This window comes from Pseudophryne corroboree, chromosome 3 (assembly GCF_028390025.1).
Source record: "Pseudophryne corroboree isolate aPseCor3 chromosome 3, aPseCor3.hap2, whole genome shotgun sequence".
NCBI lineage: Eukaryota > Metazoa > Chordata > Amphibia > Anura > Myobatrachidae > Pseudophryne > Pseudophryne corroboree.
The window spans coordinates 160,980,859-160,986,858 of record NC_086446.1 but is presented as its reverse complement, the minus strand read 5'-3'; the positions used below and the strand labels follow the sequence as shown (position 1 = coordinate 160,986,858).

Genomic DNA, 6,000 nt, shown 5'->3' with positions numbered 1-6,000 from the left:
GCACAGCTACAGGGGGCACAACTATACGGGGGCACTGGCACAGCTACAAGGGGCACAGCTAGGGGGAACAGCTACGGGGGTCACAGCTACAGGGGGCACAACTTCAGGGGGCACAACTACTGGGGGCACAGCTACAAAGGGCACAGCTAGGGGGCATAGCTACGGGGGGCACAGCTACAAGGGGCACAGCTAGGGGGAACAGCTACAGGGGGCAAATCAACTGGGGGCACAGCTACAAGGGGCACATCTACTGGGGGCAAATCTACTGGGGGCACAGCTGCAGGGGTCACAGCTACAGGGGTCACAACTACTGGGCTCACAATTATTTGGGGCACTGCTACAGGGGGCATAGCTGCTAGGGGTACAACTACTGGGGGCAAATCTGGGGGTACAGCTACAGGGGAGCACAAGTACAAGGAGATAACTGTGGCCATGCCCCTTCCCTATGAAGAAGCCACAACCCTATTTTTGGGCGCGCGCACTTGGCGCGCACCAACTCTGTTTTACCTGGGGGCGCGCCACAGGAAACTTTCGCCCTGGGTGCCACAAGGTCTAGAACCGGCCCTGTATTCTACACTACACTACACTACACTAGACCAGGGATGGCCAACCAGTCAGAGGCATAGAGCCAGAAAAGATCCGGAATCAAGTGAAAGCTATTATCATGCACCGAAGGTGCACGCACAAAAATTGGGGCGTTGCCTAGTTGTCACAAAGCCACACCACAATTTTGTGCACACACCTTTCGGTATGATGATTGTAGGAGTATGACCTTCTGTCACAACCCCATTTTTAGTCACGTTGTACAGTGCCACATACATATAATGCTCCAGTACAGTGCCACACACATATAATGCCCCAGTAAGTGATGCAAGTAAAAAAAAATCTCTTAGTGGTACTGTGTGCGCGGGCCAAAAAATGGTTGTGGCCTAATGTCACTTGGGGTGTGGCCAATTAAAATGGGGGCGTGATACACATATGGGGGGCCAGATACACATATGTCCCCAGTAGTGCAGTGCCAGATACACATATGCACAGACAGTGGCAGATACACATAATTGCCCCCACAGTGGCAGGTACACATATGCCCCACAGTGCCAAGTACACATGTGCCCCCACAGTGCCAGATACCCATATGCCCCCACAGTACGAGACACATATATGCCCCCCACAGTGCCATATTTGCCTCTACATAGCCAGGTACACATTTGCCCCACAGTGCCAGATACATATATGCCCCCAGTGCCAGATACACATATGCCCCACAGTGCCAGGTACACATATGGCTCACAGTGCCAGATACACATATGTCCCCAGTGCCAGATACACATATGCCCCACAGTGCCAGGTACACATATGTCCACACAGTGCCAGATATAAATATGCCCCACAGGGCCAGGTACACATATGCCCACATAGTGCCAGATACATATATGCCCACACAGTGCCAGGTACACATATGTCCACACAGTGCCAGATATAAATATGCCCCACAGTGCCAGGTACACATATGTCCACACAGTGCCAGATACATATATGCCCACAGTGCCAGATATGCCCCCCAGTGCTGCTCACCGAGCTACTGCTGGGTTGTACCTGTGTGTGAGGAGAGAAAAGCGCAGTGCGCGCCTTTCCTGCCCCTCAGTCTCTAGCAGCAGTGTGTGTATCAGGCGCTTGTTCATGAGCCAATCAAAGCTCATGGTCCGGCAGCCAATCAGCAGCTGCCGGTCCACGAGCTCTGATTGGCTCACGGGCCGGTGCCCTTAGAAACGCTGCTGCACTAGCAGCAGCGGGAGACAGGACCACCCGGAGCACTAGACCCTACACTACACTACAGTACACTACACCCTAAGGGTAAGGATGGGGGGGGGGTGTAAGCAGAGCTGTCCCTAGCCAATAGGCATTATAGAAAAATGCCTAGGGGCATCCCTTGCCTAGGGGCTAGCTCCGTTACACCAGCCAGGCAGGAGAGTCAGTACGGAGGCTGTAGCAGCAGCACACAGGCAGAAAGTGAGTTTAGTTTCACTTTCTGCCTGACACAGAGGCAGAGCTGAGCAGTGAGCACAGACAGCAGCTGCAGACATGAGGAAGCCATTCACAGCCCATGGAACTACAGGACTCATCCCCTGCACTGCAGCCACACAGGATAAAGGTAAGATATGGATGGGGGAAGGGGGAACATGCACTGCTATGAGGGAGACCTGTGGGGGGAAAGGGGCACAGACACTGCTATGGGGTAGGGAGGCTAGAAGAGAGTGAGGTACAGGTGTGAGGTGCAGGTTTGAGAGATGGAAGGAGGGAGTGAGGTATAGGTGTGAGGTGCAGGGTTGAGAGATGGAAGAAGGGCGTGAGGTATAGGTGTGAGGTGCAGGGTTGAGAGATGGAAGGAGGGAGTGAGGTGCCAGGATGGGAGATGGAGGGAGTGAGGTGCAGGGTTTAGAGATGGAGTGAGGAGGGAATGAGAGGTACAGGTGTGCGACATGGAAGGTGGGAGTGAGGTATAGGGGTGAGAGATGGAAGGAGGGAGTGACGTGCAGGGGTGATAGAGGGAAGGAGGGAATGAGAGGTACAGGTGTGAGACATGGAAGGTGGGAGCGAGGTGCAGGGGTGAGAGATGGAAGAAGGAAGTGAGGTATAGGTGTGAGGTGCAGGGTTGAGAGATGGAAGGAGGGAGTGAGGTATAGGTGTGAGGTGCAGGGTTGAGAGATGGAGGGAGTGAGGTGCATGGTTTAGAGATGGAGGGAGTGAGAAGTACAGGTATGAGGGATGGAAGGTGGGAGCGGGGGAGATGGAAGGTGAGAGTTAGGCACAGGGGAGGTGGAAGATGGGAGCAAGATACAGGTGTGAGAGATGGAAGGATGGAGTGAGGTATAGGTGTGAGAGATGGAAGGTGGTAGTGAGGTAGAGGTATGAGAGATGAAAGGAGGGTGTAAGGTACAGGTGAGAGAGGTGGGAGTGAGGTAGAGGATGAGAGATCAGAGATGTAAGGTGGGAGCGAGGTTCAGGGGTGAGAGATGGGAGGAGAGAGTGAGGTATAGGTGTGAGCTGCAGGGTTGAGAGATGGAAGGAGGTAGTGAGGTGCAGGGGTGAGAGATGAAGAGAGTTAGAGGTTCAGGTGTGAGGGAAGGAAATTGGGAGCGAGGTGCAGGGGAGATGGAAGGAGAGATTGAGGTGCAGGGGAGATGAAAGGTGGGAGCGAGATACAGGTGTGAGAGATGGAAGGTGGGAGTGAGGTACAGGTGTGAGAAATGGTAGGAGTGTGTGAGAGGTACAAGTGTGAGGGATGGAAGGTGAGATCAAGGTGCAGGGGAAATGGAAGGCGGGAACAAGGTACAGGTGTGAGGTGCAGAGTTGAGAGATGGTAGGAGGGAGTGAGGTGCAGGGGTGAGAGGTACAGGTGTGAGGGATGGAAGGTAGGAGCGGGGGAGATGTAAGGTGAGAGCGAGGTACAGGGAGATGGAAGGTGGGAGCGAGTTACAGGTGTGAGATGCAGAGTTGAGAGATGGTAGGAGGGAGTGAGTTACAGGGTGTAAGAAGTACAGGTGTGAGGGATGAAAGGTGGGAGCGGGAGAGATGGAAGGTGAGTAAGGCGCAGGGGAGATGGAAGGTGGGAGCGAGGTAAAGGTGTGAGAGATGGAAGGAGGGAGTGAGGTACAGGTGTGAGAGATGTAAGGTGGGAGTGAGGTAGAGGTATGAAAGATGTTAGGTGGGAGTGAGGTTCAGGGGTGAGAGATGGAAGAAGGGAGTGAGGTATAGGTGTGAGGTGCAGACTTGAGAGATGGAGGGAGTGAAGTGCAGGGTTGAGAGATGAAGGGAGTAAGAGGTACAGGTGTGACGGAAGGAAGTTGGGAGCGAGGTGCGGGGAGATGGAAGGTGAGATCGAGGTGCAGAGGAGATGGAAGGTGGGAGTGAGGTACAGGTGTGAGAGATGGAAGGAGGGAGTGAGGTACAAGTGTGAGAGATGGAAGGAGGGAGTGAGAGGTACAGGTGTGAGGGATGGAAGGTAGGAGTGAGATTCAGGGGAGATGGAAGGTGGGAGCGAGTGTCAGGACTGACTGATTTTGTGAATCCGTTAACCTTGGATCAACCGAAGGTGTTGGTGCCGGAGTATGGTGGAAACAGGGAGAACGAAGAAAGTTCTGTTTCATATATTTATTAGAAAGCTTCAATTCTAGTAAGGAGTTAAATGACAATCATTAGACACCATATATAAACTGTCGTATTGCAATGAATAGCATAACGATAAGCAGGATCTGTATTAAATATGCATTGAAGAAATGTTCATATGAATAAGATAAAAAGTGCCTGAAGAGTAGTGAAGAATTGTCCAATATGTAGCAAAGATTGGTGCCAAACTGTAAAGAAATGTTAACTGGATATTGTAGACAAAGATGAATAACTGTGGAGACTTGTTACTGACGCTTAAATGCTGAACTGGAGAACTGTAAAGAACTGTCTTTGAATGATGCAAAAACGTAGACACAATACTGAAAGAAGTACTTGCAGGTTGTGAAGATTATACTTGAAACACTGCAGAAGAAGACAATGGTGAGGAATGGGTTAACTGAGAGATGAGTAAAGGAGGACCAGGATTAAGGAGAAACTTCCACAGGCTGTGTGATTATAGCAGGCAATCACTGAATGAACAGGGTAACCTCCCACGGGACTCCACTTGTTGCCACTTGGAGAGCGACTGACAGCATAGCAGGGAGCTGGTGGGTCACTTGCGGTGAAGGCTGCAGGCAGACCTGTTACGCACACCAGTGCTAACAGGAGTATACCGGTGTATGAACAGAGAGGGAAGCGAAGCAAACAAACTCACAGACAGTATAACATAACATACACAGGAGGTGATGGAATAACTAATAAACACAAAGTGAACGGAGAAGCCCAAAGGCTCAGGAATTGGGTGTCTCCCTAGTGTCAGGAATGCTCAGATGGAAGAGAGCGGACAATGAAGCGAGGTGTAGTGATTTAACATGTGGAGCACCTGAAATGATGTTGCTAAGAGCAACAGAAAAAACCCCAAAGGGTTACCAACGGGTGTGGGAATAAACTCCTTGGTCAGAGATAGAAATATAGACACAAGGAGAGTATCCACAATCCTAACCCCAACTTGCAGGGCACAGGTTCAGCTTACTGCCACTAAACTGACACCTGGACGCCCTGCACAGTGAGGGAGGATTAAGCAAGCAGGTCTGAGAGTACAGCCGCAAACCTGCTGGGTTCACAGAATAGCAAAAGAACCCCAGCAGGTCAAACAACTGACTCCAGTCTTACTGCTAGGTCCGGATTGGCAGAATGAAGTACCGAATCCCAAGGCCTATTCGCAGTAAGCAACAAGTAAATACAAAGTCACACAGTACTAGCTAACTCCCTGGAACTGACTAACAAACAAAGATTCAGCAGCATTTGCCTAGCCTAAGAGGATGGTTTATATAGCAGGTGCTGTCCACGCCCCACTCAGACCTCACAGACTGTGAGCACAAAACCAGCGCCGGATTCCCTGCCGTGCACAGAGCCTGTAACCACTACACAGTAAAAACCCGGACCGGAGTATCAGCTGCGCTCAGGTTACTTCGCTAACACTTGCCTCCCGGTTGCCATGGCGACGTGGCAGCACAGAGCAGGAGATCCTAACAGTACCCCCCCTCTGACGAGGGGTCAAAGAACCCCTACCACCGGGTTTATCGGGGAACTGCGAGAAGAAAGAGCGTATCAGTCTGGGGGCATGAAGATCACAACTGCGCACCCACGACCGCTCCTCCGGGCCATACCCCTTCCAGTGCACCAAAAATGACAGCCGACCCCGAACCATCTTGGAGTCAAGAACTCTTTCAACCACAAACTCCCTCTGACCCCGTATCAGAAGAGGAGAAGGTCTTCCACTGGAAGAAGGATTACTACCCGCCAGTTTTAAAAGGGAACAATGAAATGTTTTATTGATACCCAATGAACGGGGCAGATCTAACTGAAATGCCACCGGATTGATAACCCTGG

General features: G+C 51.5%; 1 long non-coding RNA gene across 3 annotated transcripts in view; it reads left to right on the top strand.

The window, feature by feature from the left end:
* Positions 1–1,876: 1,876 nt before the first annotated feature.
* Positions 1,877–6,000, top strand: part of LOC135054994 (uncharacterized) — a 38,821-nt gene continuing 34,697 nt past the window's right edge. For all 3 annotated transcript variants that reach the window (XR_010243611.1, XR_010243612.1, XR_010243613.1), the window contains exon 1: positions 1,877–2,152. This is a non-coding gene — a long non-coding RNA (uncharacterized LOC135054994). The remainder of the gene's footprint in view (positions 2,153–6,000) is intronic.